The 15,990-nt window shown below is 31.7% G+C and overlaps 1 protein-coding gene across 2 annotated transcripts in view; it reads right to left on the reverse strand.

Annotated features, from left to right (window-relative positions):
- Positions 1-15,990, reverse strand: part of LOC145314576 (calpain-B-like) — a 74,393-nt gene that overhangs the window by 23,575 nt on the left and 34,828 nt on the right. The gene's annotated exons all lie outside the window — the stretch shown is intronic.

Consider the following 15,990-nt stretch of genomic DNA (forward strand, 5'->3'; position numbering starts at 1 on the left):
AAGAAGCTTTATATATTCATATAACATCCACCTAAATTTGACTTTTGATATATTATTTATAACATCACCAGAAGGAATTGAATTTTGGAAAAAAATATCAATTTATATTTTACACTGTTATGCATTGTTCTTGTTCTTGTTTCAAAAAAATATTTATATTATTAAAAAGAGAATTATTTAACGCTTCTATAGGTATGTTTATCATTTTTCTAGGCTAAATATAACTATAATTACACCATTTTAAAGTTAAACATCATAACATATAAACTCACTTATTGAATCGGTCTGTATTATTAAGCTGCCAATCCTTAAAACAGCTGCATTTCATTATTCTATTATATAAAGTAGTAAGCTTTTTTGTCTGTAGCTTAAGATTTTGATAACTAATGTACCTATTGACTTCTCTGTTTTATGGAAGCTTCTTATAGGTCCCGGATAGTTTTAGAATATTGAAAAAAAATATCAATTTATATTTTACACTGCTATGCATTGTTCTTGTTCTTGTTTCTAAAAGATATTTTTATAATTAAAAAGAAAATTATTTAACGCTTCCATAGGTATGTTTATCATTTTTCTAGTCTAAATATAACTATAATTTCAGCATTTTTTAAACATCATCATATTCAAGTTATTGTAATTTTTTTTAAAAATATCAATATCAAGAACTATTGGAACAATTTTTACCATGCAAAACAAGGTGTTAGAAAGTGTAGGATCCCTCACAATATCTATATGTCTGTCTATAATGCATTACACATGTAATGCTAATAGAGATCATAGACATACAAGCTTTTTTTTTGGGGGGGGGGGGGGTAAAATTTTTCCCCCCCCCAAAATTTTTACCCTGGGGGTAAAATTTGCTTTTGGGGGGTAATTCCCCCTCCAGAAATCTGTTGGCAGGAGAAATTTTGTTTACCCCACCCAAAATTTACCCTTGGGGTAAAATTTTTGAGGGGGAGAAATTTAAATTTAATTAAATAATTAGTAAATGTGCAAAGCGCGCAAAATTTTTTTTATTTTGGGGAGGTATTTACCCCCCCAAAATTGTTTGGGGGGGGGGGGGGGGTAAATATTAAATGAGGGGGGGGGGGTAAATGAAAAATTCGTTTGGGGTAAATCGCCACTTTACCCTCCCCCCTTGGACGTCTATGATAGAGTGGATGCTATATAATGTGAACTTCTTATAACTGAATGGGCTTCCAGAGACCATAAAGTGGCCTAGCCGGTTCGTCACTAATGGGTTAAATGTTGGATGATGATTTTTGTAGCAGTTAGGTACTTAGCAACTTTACAATCATTACTTCATGTAAAGGGACGTCCAGGTGGGAAGGGGGGGGGTTTAGGTGGTTAAGGGTTACTAATTAATTTGGGACAACACCATAATTTTTAAATTTATAATTTTAACCTCCGCCCCCCCCCAAAAAAAATATAAAAAGCTTAAACATCCTTGCCTCTATGATATAAAGATTACCCCACAAAATGAACATGGGGGTGCCCAAATTTATTATTTCCCCCAAATCAAAAAGCTTGTATGTCCTTGATTATGTAAGCTCATTTAAAACATACTGAAATCAATTTGTGTACAACGATTATCCTTTTCATCTGTTTTTTAGTAGCAAAGATGCTCTATAATTCAAAATATCCCTCCGTCCGTTGTCTGTCCATTCATCTGTATGTCTGTCCATTGGTATGTCTGTCTGTTCATCTGTTCGTCTGTTAGAAAGGGGGATAACGTGATTTTCTCATCATCTATAAAAGATAGAAGGCTGAAATTTTCATGGATTGAATATTCTCTCTCTCTCTATCGATACTCCATATTTTCATCAAGTTTCATTAGGATTTTTCAATAAACTGGGGTGGGCTATATCAATTCCTACATTTCAAGTTTTCATGATTTTCTCTACTCCTATCACGATAGATGGTTGAAATTTTCAGGGATTGAAAACTTTGATATTCTGCATAATTTTATCAAGTTTTATTGAGATTTACTTATTGGAGTCCTACCCCAAACGTAGGAGTCCCAAATGTTGGAGTGGACAAACGCAGGAGTCCCAAACATCGGAGTAAAACGTAGGAATGGGACAAACATCAGAGTGGACAAACGTCGAGGTGGACAAATGTTGGAGTGGACAAATGTTAGAGTGGACATTGCTTAAATAAAACCTAGGAGTGTCTGCTATTTTAATAATATGACAATTTTGAATCTTTTTATTCCCCTGTCTATAAAATAATGACTATGGCCACAGCGCTCGGCCACCTGGCCTAACCTAACCTAACTAAGAAAAGTAACTGGACGAAGGGGGGGGGGGGGGCTGGGTTTATATAAAAAAAAATCAAAATTGAAATGAGAATTCAAAATTTGAAAAATAGTTTGGGACTCCTGTGTTTGTCCACTCCAACATTTGTCCCAAAAATCCTGCATTTGTCCACTCCAACGTTTGTCCCACTCCTACATTTGTTCCACTCTGAAGTTGGGGACTCATGCGTTTGTCCACTCCAATGTTTTTTCACTCCTACATTTGGGACTCCTACATTTGGCATTGAACCGATTATTGGTTGGGGTGCTAGTTTGATTCCTAGATTGTTAAGTTTTCCTGATTTTCTTTACTCCTATTCAAAAAATTTAAAGAGGCTGGGTTTATACCACCCATAATATATTAATGGGGGTGATTACCCCTATCCCCCCAAAAAATTACACTTTTACAGGAACCCCCCCCCCCTGGATATCTCTGCACTCTCCCTTGTAGTGACTAGGCCAACTTCATGGTCTCTGGAAGCCCATTCAGTTATAAGAAGTTCAAATTATAAGAGCACTCTTATAGCATCCACTCTATCATAGGGGGGAGGGTAAAGTTGCGATTACCCCCAAACGAATTTTTCATTTACCCCCCCCCCCTCATTTAATATTTACCCGTACCCCCAACCATTTAAGAGGGGGTATTTACCCCCCCCCCCCAAACAATTTTGGGGGGGTAAATACCTCCCCCAAAATAAAAATTTTTTTTGCGGGCTTCGCGCATTTACTAATTATTTAATTAAATTTAAATTTCTCCCCCTCAAAAATTTTACCCCAAGGGTAAATTTTGGGTGGGGTAAACAAAATTTCTCCTGCCAACAGATTTCTGGAGGGGGAATTACCCCCCAAAAGCAAATTTTACCCCCAGGGAAAAATTTTTTTTTTGGGGGGGGAAATTTGCAACATGCTTTGCGCGCCATTTTACCCCCCCCCCCCCAAAACCGAATTACCCCCCCCTTGCAAAAATTTTACCCCCCCCCCCAAAAAAAAGCTTGTATGTCTATTATCTCTATTAGCATTACATGTGTAATGCATTATAGACAGACATATAGATATTGTGAGGGATCCTACACTTGTTTTGCATGGTAAAAATTGTTCCAATAGTTCTTAATATTGATATTTTTAAAAAAAACTACAATAACTTGAATATGATGATGATTAAAAAATGCTGAAATTATAGTTATATTTAGACTAGAAAAATGATAAACATACCTATAGAAGTGTTAAATAATTTTCTTTTTAATTATAAAAATATCTTTTAGAAACAAGAACAAGAACAATGCATAGCAGTGTAAAATATAAATTGATATTTTTTTTCAATATTCTAAAACTATCCGGGACCTATAAGAAGCTTCCATAAAACAGAGAAGTCAATAGGTACATTAGTTATCAAAATCTTAAGCTACAGACAAAAAAGCTTACTACTTTATATAATAGAATAATGAAATGCAGCTGTTTTAAGGATTGGCAGCTTAATAATACAGACCGATTCAATAAGTGAGTTTATATGTTATGATGTTTAACTTTAAAATGGTGTAATTATAGTTATATTTAGCCTAGAAAAATGATAAACATACCTATAGAAGCGTTAAATAATTCTCTTTTTAATAATATAAATATTTTTTAGAAACAAGAACAAGAACAATGCATAACAGTGTAAAATATAAATTGATATTTTTTTCCAAAATTCAATTCCTTCTGGTGATGTTATAAATAATATATCAAAAGTCAAATTTAGGTGGATGTTATATGAATATATAAAGCTTCTTTACAGCCAAAAAAATTAAGAAAAAAAATATCATTTATGGAGCAACAACAAAAGTGGGATTATCACAAAACCTCGTTTTTTTAGTCAGCTGTTCTATAAACAACCAAGTCATTACCTGTATATTATAAAGCAATGCCAGGCGATTAAAATGAGGTATTAAGCACTTTCTAACTCCAAAAAATGATTCTTCTAGAGCAAAAATTAGTTAAGCATTTTTGGTGGCTCAAATTTGAAATTTGATTTGTAGCAAGAGAAAAATATTAAAAAAACATACTTTTTTTTATCTAATAGGCAAATTAATGGTATCAATATATCCGCAAATGTCTTATATACAGTTTAATACACTTTTAAGTCCATTATTTTTGGGCTTTGAGTATTTGTCTAATAAGGTTGATTTCTAGCCTAAAATTCTAGTGAGGCAAAATTATCCCGTCTAAAATTTTTGTTTTCTCACTGATTTTAGTGGGGCAAAAGTTTCTTAAGAATTCATCTCAGATCTAAATATGGCAATAATTTAAAAAAAAATATTCAAACGGGTTTAAATTTTAGGCTTAGTCGCGGCTTACGCACGTCTGCCGAGCCCTGACAGTTTTGTTAATGATTATAAAAGGATGAAAGAATGGCAATAAAGAAACAATAATGCCATAAAAGGACTTTGACGAAGACCAAACTGCATAACTTTTGTGTCACTTTTGATTCCTGTGACGTCATAAAATGAGGAAGATGAGAGGAGAAGTGGGAAAGAAAACCCCCTAAAAAAGAGATGGAGAATGTGACGTCAAATGTGGTGCAAAAGTTATTCAGTTTGGTCTTCGTCAAGGACTTTCAGTGCAAATTTATTATTATCCGTCAATATTGTTCATAGAAGGACATACTGACGGACACATCGTAATCATAAATTATTTGTGGTACAAATAATATATTCTCCAGAATGGCCTGAAACCGATTAATATCCACTTTATTAGAACCGAAAAATCATGTTTTGCTTGGTATTGTAGTCATTTTTACGAATACTTAATTAATACCGTTTTGTTAGCCTGTGCCTTTAGCCCCTCGTGGCTAACAAAACTAGTTTTAATCATATAACTTTGAAAACTGTCTATAATACGATGCGACAAATAACTATGAATTAATTTTACTTTATCTTGTTGTGTATATTTTAAATCTTATGATTACTAGAAAATGTAAAAGAAAACATGTTATAAATATATTTGTTGTAAAATGATGAAAACTTTGTTGATGAAAACTAATGACCCTAAAGATGTCAATGGACTACTTGGGAATTATGAGCTTAAGAGGTTTTCACAGACCGAAACTACTCTAAAACTTATATTTTAGGTACGTTATTTTTTAGTGTTATATGTTATGACTAGCGGCTGTTCCCCAAGCATCTACGGGCTCTGTTTTTAAAGGAGAAGAAAAGGACAGAAAAATAGCACAAAACTATCACAGGACCATGTAAAGAAGAATACAGTAGATATGGAAATCCAAAGCTAAAGATCAATAGTTATTTCTCGCATCGTATTATAAACAGCTTTCCGCGGATATAGAATGTACAATTATAAGATTAAAACCAGTTTTTTCAGCCCCGAGGTGCCGAAGGCACGGGCTAAAAAAACTGGTTTTAATCTTATAATTGTTCATTTTTATATTCGTAGAAAGCTGGATATAATACGATGCTAGACATAATTTTTTCGTATGGATGAGAACTGGTTCCTAACCACCGGATTCTAATGAATACGAGAAAAAAACATTACTACCTCATAATAAAACTTTCACAATATTCAGTTTTCTTTACTTATTGTTAGCTTGTTTTTGCTGCGATAGCTATGGACGCAATTTATCTTGCCTTTTTCTGGCCAAATAAGTCTCTATGTCCTTGGATTTTTACAAGTCATATATATATAGTAGTAGATACATATTTGCTTTTAAAAGTTTAACCCGAGTTTAAATTGGATATACACTATACACACACCTACACTTTTATATACAAAATTTATCAAATTTATGTACTTGCTAAGGCCCCACTGAAAGGGCAAATTCCTTAAATCTACAAACTCCCCTCCTTCTCACACCAAGAAAAACTATTGGCGAAAATATGGAATAAATTTATTTGTATTTATACATAGATTTTAGTTGGCTCCGAGGACCGGAGGGTTGAAAGAAACAATTAATCTAATGATTTTTATTTTACTTTTCTTGGTCAATTTCTATAAAATTGATCTCTAAATGTTTTTTTTCAGTATCTATAATACAAAGTAGAACGATGTTTGTTTGTCTGTCTGTTTGTTTGTAGCGAAGGAACTCGCAAACCTCTGAACCGATCGGGTTCTCCTTTACAGGGTAGCTTCTCATAGGTCCCGGGAAGGTTTATAACTATTTTTTGGGGGGTGGGACACCCCCAACCTCCCAAAAAATAAAAAATACCCCCCCAAAAGACAAAAAATTTTCTTTTAAAAAACTAAAATTAAAATAGTTGGGTCGACTACCCCCCCCCCCCCAAAAAAAAAAAAAAAAAACGAATAGAGTTCGTAGACATACTGGAAATATGAAATTGACAGACAAAATAGAAAATTTTGAAACTTTTAAAGTCTTTAATGCGCCAAGCAATAAAATTTCTCTATACATCAAATATTTTGCCAAACTTTTGTTAAAAGTAAGGCAACTTGAAAGCAAAAGCTTCTAGAAAAACCAAGGATAAAAGGAGAAGCTTATGATCGGTTCGTGATCCTAAAACGGATAGATCTTCCCGTTAGTTTAGGTTTGTATAGAACGGTCCAATCGGTTTAAAACTTTCCTTTGTGACTCTTCATTCTTATTACCGTGACTTTCAAAATTGTTATTCTTCGGGCTAATAACCACCATATAATATTCGAAGCATCTCTATATTTTTATGTATCCTGTTTTTAATCTATTTTACTACATTTTGATGAGATCATTCTGTTTCTTAAATATTTCAGTCATACTAAATGTTCGTTTGTCCGTCTAAATTTAAAATATTAGCGCTTCTCATAGAAAATATAATTGCTCATTGTTATTTTTGAAATTTCAATGTCCTTTTGTCCTGCAGTTAAGATTGTAGATTCCATGTCATAGTGCTTTATACTTAGTTGAGAAGTATATGTTCTTTTATGTTATGGTTAGCAGAAATTTTACTACAGGGCCTACTTTTACAAAATTTCTAGAGCATTTGCTATATTAGAACTAATAATCATGGACTAGTACACACAAATTCAAACAAGGCAAATAAAAATGTATATTAATCTTTAAAAACAAAGCATAATTAAATCTTATTTATCTTTATTTTTTTATCCATATTTAATTCAACAACTATAATTTCCATATTTATTAACTCCATTGGCTTCTGATACAGAAAATCTTTTGATAAAATTCAATAAATTTGTATAAACAGAATTTTGCTTTTGAAGATTTGTAAGTATGTGGACCATCTAGTTCAACTAATATGCTAAGCAAATATTTAGATTTTAATACATTGAAAAAAAAATGTGTTAAGGCGCATTTGATTTTTGAACCTTTAGTAATAGTGTTTAACTTTTTATCTCTGTGACGTAACAAAAATCCATCTCTTTTTTAGGGGTTTCCTTTCCCACCTCCCCTCTCATCCTTCGATTTTTGTTACGTCACAAAGATAAAAAGTTAGACACTATTACTAGGTTCTTGATTTTTTAATTTAATGGATTTTTTTACTGAGAGTTTCTTTAGGAATGCTTAATTAATGAAACCTTATGATGTTTTCATTTTAGCTATCTAGACTTAATTGAATTTACCCATCTCTTAAAAACTTGACAAGGAAAAAGTAAACAAAAGTAAATCAATTTTACACCCTATAATAAAAATTAGTAAGGTTTATAATAAATACTAAAGGATCTCGAAAAATGCTGGTCCGAATTGGTTGTTTCTTTAGAGCAAGCCTAATAATGACTTGGGCGTGTTTTAGACTATTTTCATGACCTCCATCTGACTTCCCTAGTTGCTAAGGATTTAGAAAAGTAATAAGAATATATAAATGGTTAGCTGCACTCCTTGAGGGATTTGCTTATTGATATAAATATTTAAGTGCATTATATGATAAACACACACACACACACACACACAAACATAAACACACAATACAAATCTATTATCATATTTAGGGCTTCAATTTCGTGGAGATACTATTTATGAAGAACTAGTGTATCTCAAAGTAGCGCAGCAATAAGTTAGGCTAATACTTTTAAAGAAAGAACAGTAAAATGTAGTATAGAACGTTTGCTAGAGTCAACAAAGTAATATAACGTCTGATAGATAGTGGAGTAAGCAGCAGGAGAAAGGAAATTTGAAGAACCCTTAAAACTTCGCTTCTAAACTCAAATTGTTATCATTTTATTCTTTTTAACGCTGCATTGAATGGTTTTGTATGATGTTATTTTGGTGTTTGCATCTAGAATCAGAATATGGGTGTATATTGAATTATTGCAACTTATACATATTATTTAATATGTTGATGCACGTCTAAAATTACACATTTTTTAAAGATAACTAAATGATATGTCGAACTTTGACCCCTTCCCCTTTAATTTCCCCCAGAAGCATGGAGGAAGGGAACTTTCGACTGTTTATTACACTTGTCCCCAAAGTTTCACAATTACGTTTTCTTACTCGTTGACCTAACAACTTTGGGTACTTTTATTGAATTTGATTGGTTGGTTCCTTAAGTTGAGTGTCCAAACGTTCCAACCACTAACTGTAATATACAGAAGGGCTAATTTTGTGTATAATCATTTGGGATGTATATTAATTGTAATAATAAAAGCCGATTGTAATAATAATTTATTTACAATCTGAGAGAATGAATATAGAGGTTGTAGTCTAAATCATTGATAAGCAGTATATATTACAGAAATTGAAACATACTATAATACTTGTATTAATATATAGCTACGCAACTGAAAGATTTAAATCACCAAGAACGGTTCTGACTAGCATATAAATGTAGATATTATGTTTTTGAATTATGTTAGATTGTTCATACGATTTAACCTGTTTTATTATAAATATATAATAATTTCAAAACTATCAGGCAATGTTAAAATCATTCAATAAAAAAACTCATTAACAATTTGACGTCCTCCGGCCCCCTACCCAATCCATAAACTATGTTTTTTAGATCCCATCATGGGTGAATAAAAAATCTACAGTAATGTATCAACATCTTATGTGCAACGTTTATTTGCTGAAGGGTGTATATAGGGAATTGCGGTTAATATATTTAGGTTCAGGGAAATGCATGTTAAAAATAATACAACACGATTTTTTACAATTATTTTGAAATAGTCATTAATTTTAGGTTAACTTCTTGCTTTGTAGTAGCTCAAATGACGATATTAGATCTGATTATGAGTTGACATTCTAGCTTTTAATTGTACGTTTTTTTTGTCTGTTTAGGCAAGGGTTGAAATTTTGATATTTTTTAGTTCAGATTGAGATTGAAGAAGATGATTAAAGTCCCTCCACAGATTATGACGTCATGTTAAACAAGTAGTTGTGTTTCTTATTACATTTTCGTAGATGATACAGCACATTTTGAGAAAAAAATATAATTGCAAAATAACATTTTTCTACAAAACTATATTACATTCAACTTGCAAAATAAAGAGATCAATTTGCCTACCCTGAGAAAATAAAAGAATATTTCCTAATTTTTATTTATTTGTCACCACGCACAATAAAAAGAAAGAGAAGTGCATTTGGCAAGGCAGAGTTAATGAAAACTTAAAAACAGACTAATGGTTGTGTGACATCTCTAATTTCATACAGGAAAATAATAAAACAAATTTATTAATGGCATTTTTTTGTGATTATTTAAACCTTTTTTTTATTATTCTTGTAGTGCAGTTGCTGTATAAATGGAGTGCTTTCGCATGTTAAACGTAATTGGCCTTCCTTTTACAAAAATGTCATTGTCAATACCTGTAAAAATATAAAAGTCCTCCAATAAATCCTTTAATATTTTCAATTATCTCATTCATTTATTAAGTCTTTATTACGTTGTACTAACAGTATCCTAATTATTCCAACATTTTTTTTAATATCATACTTGATTTCTATTATTTTATCACTTGAGATGCTTTGGATTTGAAACAAAATTCTATTTTAAAGCAGCTTGACTTTAGTGTCGCATTTGATTAATATTTTTCCATAGCTTTTCCTCTAAATAATGTCAGGTTTGTTTATAAAATATATGTAATCATGGAATTGGTATGCAGGATGTAATATCATATTCCAGTAGAGTTAGATTAGACCTTTTATTTCCTTATTAATATAGTCTCAAAAAAGGAAAAAAATAGAAAGACCATTATTGCAAAAATAACTACTTTGCCTACCATTTATAATTTTGGCCTCCTAATAAAATTGTTTTATTCAGTTATTCATCATCTACCATTCAAATAACATTTTCGAAATATTACTCCTTGCCAAGCAAATACAGAAGTCTATCAAATAAGAAGCTATAAACTTTCTTTGATTAGTCTAAAATTTATTTGTCTATTGCAATGTATTGCAACACATAGCAAACATTTGCAGAATAATTTGCATCTATCCTTCCTTTCCTGTATTTCTATTTATGATACTAGCGGCTTAGCCTCTAGAGGCATCTAGGTGCACTTTAGAAAAGAGGGGGGGGGGGTAGAAGTTGACCTTCCACTTTCAAGTTTTGTTTTAAAAGAAACAATGAAAAGAAAATAGATATAACGTCTCCGACCATATGCGAAGTCTGTGTAAAAAAAGGAGAACCATATTGATTCAGCGATAATTGTGAACCTTTTATTTATTATTAAAATATAAATTTCAAATTATGCACATTTCATCTGATGCTTATGTAAATTAGGTAGCATGTTTGAAAAAAAACCTACAAGCCTATTATTATTAAATTTTATCTAATAGTTTTATAAAGTCTGATTTAGAATATTTCATAAAAGTATATTAAAACCCGTGAAGTAAATTAGTTTAGAATCTATTTAAATTTCTTAAAACCATGGTTTTCCCACTAAAGTCAAATTCTGTGAAAGGCTTTCTGCATTCATATTAAATATTTGTGGTTTAATTTATACAAGAATACAGGTATCCTACATAGTAAATCTACTTTTGTAAGATAAATTTATTTAAAATTCCTAGCAATGTATTGTGGGTCATAATGGTCCATAGTCTACTTTCTTATTCTTATAAGTCAATATAAGGATTTATAATAGTTTTTAATTGTAAAGGGCATCTTTTACACGATTTAAGAACATTACCTTATTTACCAAACGCGTATTATACCCCTACTTGTATTGAAAAGACTCTTGGAAATTTCATTTACCTTGTACGGGCGGGATTACAGTCCAGGACCTTTTTGACTTGGTGTACTGTCTAGGTCCTGGTCCAGCAATCCAGGAGAACTAAAGATGACTGTTACGCACCCTTCTTTGTCCAAACACCCAAGGATATTAGGTTAAGTAACATCCAACAGACAACCAACTCTCTGTGATGCACGACCTTTGTCTGAGAAGTCCCAACTGTGCATGGTAACGAGTTGCGCCTGTTTTGGGCCAAGGCATCCCCCCTACTCTAACTATTTATGTCGCGCATCTGACATAGCAGCAGTAGGGACCATTTTTAACGTCTTTAGTTATGACGCGGTGTCGGCCCGAGATTCGAACCTATCACCTTCCCGACGACGAGCGTATGCGCTACGTGTTTAGCCACGGTCGCGGGTAATTTCCTTACTGGCAATTGACAAAAATTATCTTGTTTGGATATAATGATTCATTGGAATATCACTAATAAACTTATACTAAATAACCGGTCTAAAGGATATTTTCAAATTGTTATGATTTATCAGAGGTATAAAAGATTTTCTTATAACTCCATTATCCTCTTATCCTGATTATTGCATCTAGTTGTAATTTTCGTGGTTTCCTGCTAAAATAGGTTTCAAATTTGTGGAGTTGTAGTCATTCCCAGGTTTCTATGTAACCTATTGTCACAGTAAAAATTTATAAAAAACATCTTGATACTGTGCTGTAACTTAACTGTTAAAAAACCCTATCCTTGAGTTCAGTAAGCCTATGTGTGTAATTCAGAATAGTAGGAAAGGAAATAATTATTTTTGTAAATAATTTTTAGGTGACAGTTTCATACAAGAAATGCTTTAAAATAATCATAAACTAACCTACTAATTCAATTATAATTTCAGTGCTACCAATAGCAGTTTTGAATTTAATTTATCATCCATTGTCCTAACCGTGCTTTCAAGGATATTCTTTCAATAATTGTAGAATATATAGCGATATTATGACAGCGGAAAAAAATGTGATAAAGGGGTAGTTTCACGAAATGCATTTGAACTTAATTTAGTGAACCGCATGTTTTTTGCTAGTTAATGGGTTTAACTATATTTATATGGTATATATTTGAAAGAAATTTAATTTTCTACCACGTAGTTTGAAAATATCAAGACTTGAAAATCGTCTTTTTGTGATATATGCAATTTAAAAAGACGGTTTTTCAAGTCTTGATATTTCAAAAACTCGTGGTAGAAAATTGAAATTCTTTTAAATATATGCCTTATAAATGTAGTTTAACCAATTAACCAGAAAAAACATATGCGGTTCACTAAATTAAGTTCAAATGCATTTCGTGAAACTACCCCTTTAGGTTGCTAACACGAAACTCGTGTATTGGTCAGTTCTTTCACCCAGTAAGAGGGAAGGGGATGGGGTAAATGATGTTCGTTATTTTAGCCCGCTACTTGTTTCTCTTCATTAAATCTGGTGTAATATCCAAGTAATAATATATCCATCGTACTTTCTAATCCACGAATTATTACATCCGAATAATAAATATAAAATTCTAGATGACCAATCCCTTAATTAGACCAATAGTAACACTGTGTAGGAACATTCCGACCATTTTTTTGGTAAGATAATTCAGTTTACTTTTTAGAAAAATGTTATCTGGGGAACTGATATTGTTTAAAAATGTTTGCAGTTCTATTAAATGATTGTAACAAATGTAAACAAAAGTATTTGTCTGCTAAACATTTCTAATGAACTTTGACGTAGTATTGTGTCCTAATGGCCATCTAGGGTATTGTATCTTTTATGGAATATGAGAGGTTAATTAAAGAGACGCAAATAAGAATGAACAGTTTTTTGCTATTATGATAGTTTTGTAGCTTTGATACATATAAGCGGAAACGAATTCACACCACATTTAAGTATAGATCTGAGACTGAGTCAATGATTCTAAAGATAACAATATAACAATTAATTACAATAGAGATTTAGGTTTCTTTTCTGTGGAAGATTACTGTGACAATAAGATATAAAAGTACTGTATAACCCATGTCGTGTGTATGACTTGCCCAAATTTAGTTCCATTTAATTTTGACATTGAAAGGATAACTTTCAGTTGCACTCCACTGCAAGGATAAGGGCTCATATTCTAATAATTAGGAATCTCAAGGGATAAGAAAATGGATGTTGAATTAAAGTATAACAAGATAATCAAAATTACCCTTCTTTGGATTATAATGTTTGTTTGAAAAGTTGGATGCTGTAAATTAGTAATAAACATTCAAGATTTGATATTAAAGTCCCCAACGTTTTGAAGACTCCCAATAAAAAAAATAGTTTAAATCTTTTAGGAGCAGCATAAATTTCATACCAATTATCCCTCCCTCCACGAACAACGAATAAAAAGAAATCTTTTGACTTGGAAACAAATTCTATAGGGCATTTCTATCTAAATAAATGAACAATTGCTTTTTTAAATTTTTACCTATTCATAAGTAATTAATACAGAAAATAATATTGGAAAGTCAATAAGTAAATAATAAGTATTTCAGGTAAGGAATATCATTAGTTGTAAAAAATAGAGTTAATCTAGAGACATACTCTCTAAATAATCCAATAGGATAAAAATGATATGTTCAAAAAGTAGTGAGACAAAGTGTCTCAAAAATCAGCCTTGTGGCGTCATAAAATGAGGGAGATGAGAGGAGAAGTGGGAAAGAAAGCCTCTAAATAGAGATGGGTAATCCCTCATTTTTTTGACGTCACATGATTTTTGAGACACTTTGTCCAACTACTTCAAGTCGCCCGTATCTCCTACATAACAAAAATAAGCAAAGGTTTTTGTCTGCTAAAAATCCCTTTTTAAGTTAGAAGAAAATGGAGACATATGGACCATCTAGATATATTACGTCTATTTTGTAAGGCGTCTAGGTCTCCGAGATAAGAAATATATATTTCTTTCTTTTGATTGGTGTATTGACAGGTGTTCTTTATGCATGTTTAATGAACCAGACAAAATACATGAATATGAATATGTGGGTTTGTCTATTTCTACGTAAACAGTCTGGATAAAAATTAGAATTGTACAAAAATTAGTATGACTTGAAAAACGATATATATCTGCTGGATTATAACCCGTTCTGAGCCATATTGAAAAATCATGTATCGTATTGTATTACAGACTATTTTCCACAGATAATAAATTATAAAAATAAATATAAATTTTGATTGCAAGGTCCTAAGGCCCCTAGGGACCAACAAAACTAGAATCCCTTAAACTTATTCATCAATAAAATTTCAAATATTTGTGAACCTTTATAGTTTGTTGGCATAATGTGTACTTTTACAATTTTCCCAAAAAGAAACAAGAACGTTTATCGAGAATTTTCTTACAAGTTGTTACATACTGGTACCTAAAGTTTTATTCGCTGGCACAAAAACTTTTTTTGAATTCTGATTGATTAGTTTCTAACTATTCAACCAATAATTTTTATATCGAGAATAGATAGTTTTGTTTAATATTATTGGGAATGTGTATCAATTAATCATCCATTGTCTTATCCCTTAAGATATTTCATTTGTCCTTTACTGACCAACGAACCAACTGACAGATTACAAGAACTAAAAAATCTATGAAAATGTTATTGAAAGAAAGTGTTGCAAATAGGGATAAATGTGCTGAGGTAAACTCAAAAAGAAAATTTGGTTTGCAATAGGAAGACTATCTTTCAATCTTACTAAATAATTAGGTTCAAATCTTAGCCCAACATCGCGTCATAACAGAAGACGTTAATATTGATTCCTTCTTCTAATATATCAGTCAAAGTAGGGGGAATGCCTTGGCCTAAAACATGAGCAAACATACACAGTTAGGACCTCCAGACAAAGGTCGTGCAATCAAATGGTTGACCATATGATATGCTTTAGGCTAAATAGAATTAACTCTCTTCTAGGGAAGAGTGGGTCTCTTAAAATTTATTATTCGCTCGTTTTATTAGTTTTATGACAATACAACAACTGTTATCTTTTATTATTGTGGAGTTCTTTGTTGATTTAGCATAATGAATTTTTAAAAATAAACCAAAATAGGTTGCCAAAAGAGCTAAACCTAAAAACAATTATTTTACAATAATGAGTTAGGAACTAGATTAAAGAAGTTAACGTTGCTGCTAATTTGTTTATCTCTCACATTACAAGAACACCATAATATATAGCATAATAGAATAAAATAACTTGCTAATGGAAAAGTATTTTCAGAAATTGACCTAATCTCAACTAATCTTAGATAAACTGAACTTTAACAAAAATTAGATTATTCTTGAAACCTAAACTGGGGTTTAACACGTAAATTTTACATTGTTTTGTTCTAATATACAGATAGAGAGGTGACATTGCATCGTAAATTTCACTCGTACCCAAAAATTTTCCTCCACGGTATCATATTCGTTGGTTAAGTACTTTTATCGTCCATTAACCTATCACCTCCCCTGGATATTTGCTCTGTTGCTTGGTGATCTAGTAAGGTTTACTGGCGTTCTGTGGCAAGGATGAAGTTGTTAACTACATGCTCTTTTGAAAGTGGCATCCTATAA

The sequence above is a fragment of the Acartia tonsa genome, chromosome 3 (genome assembly GCF_053477335.1).
Source record: "Acartia tonsa isolate MP-2025a chromosome 3, ASM5347733v1, whole genome shotgun sequence".
NCBI lineage: Eukaryota > Metazoa > Arthropoda > Copepoda > Calanoida > Acartiidae > Acartia > Acartia tonsa.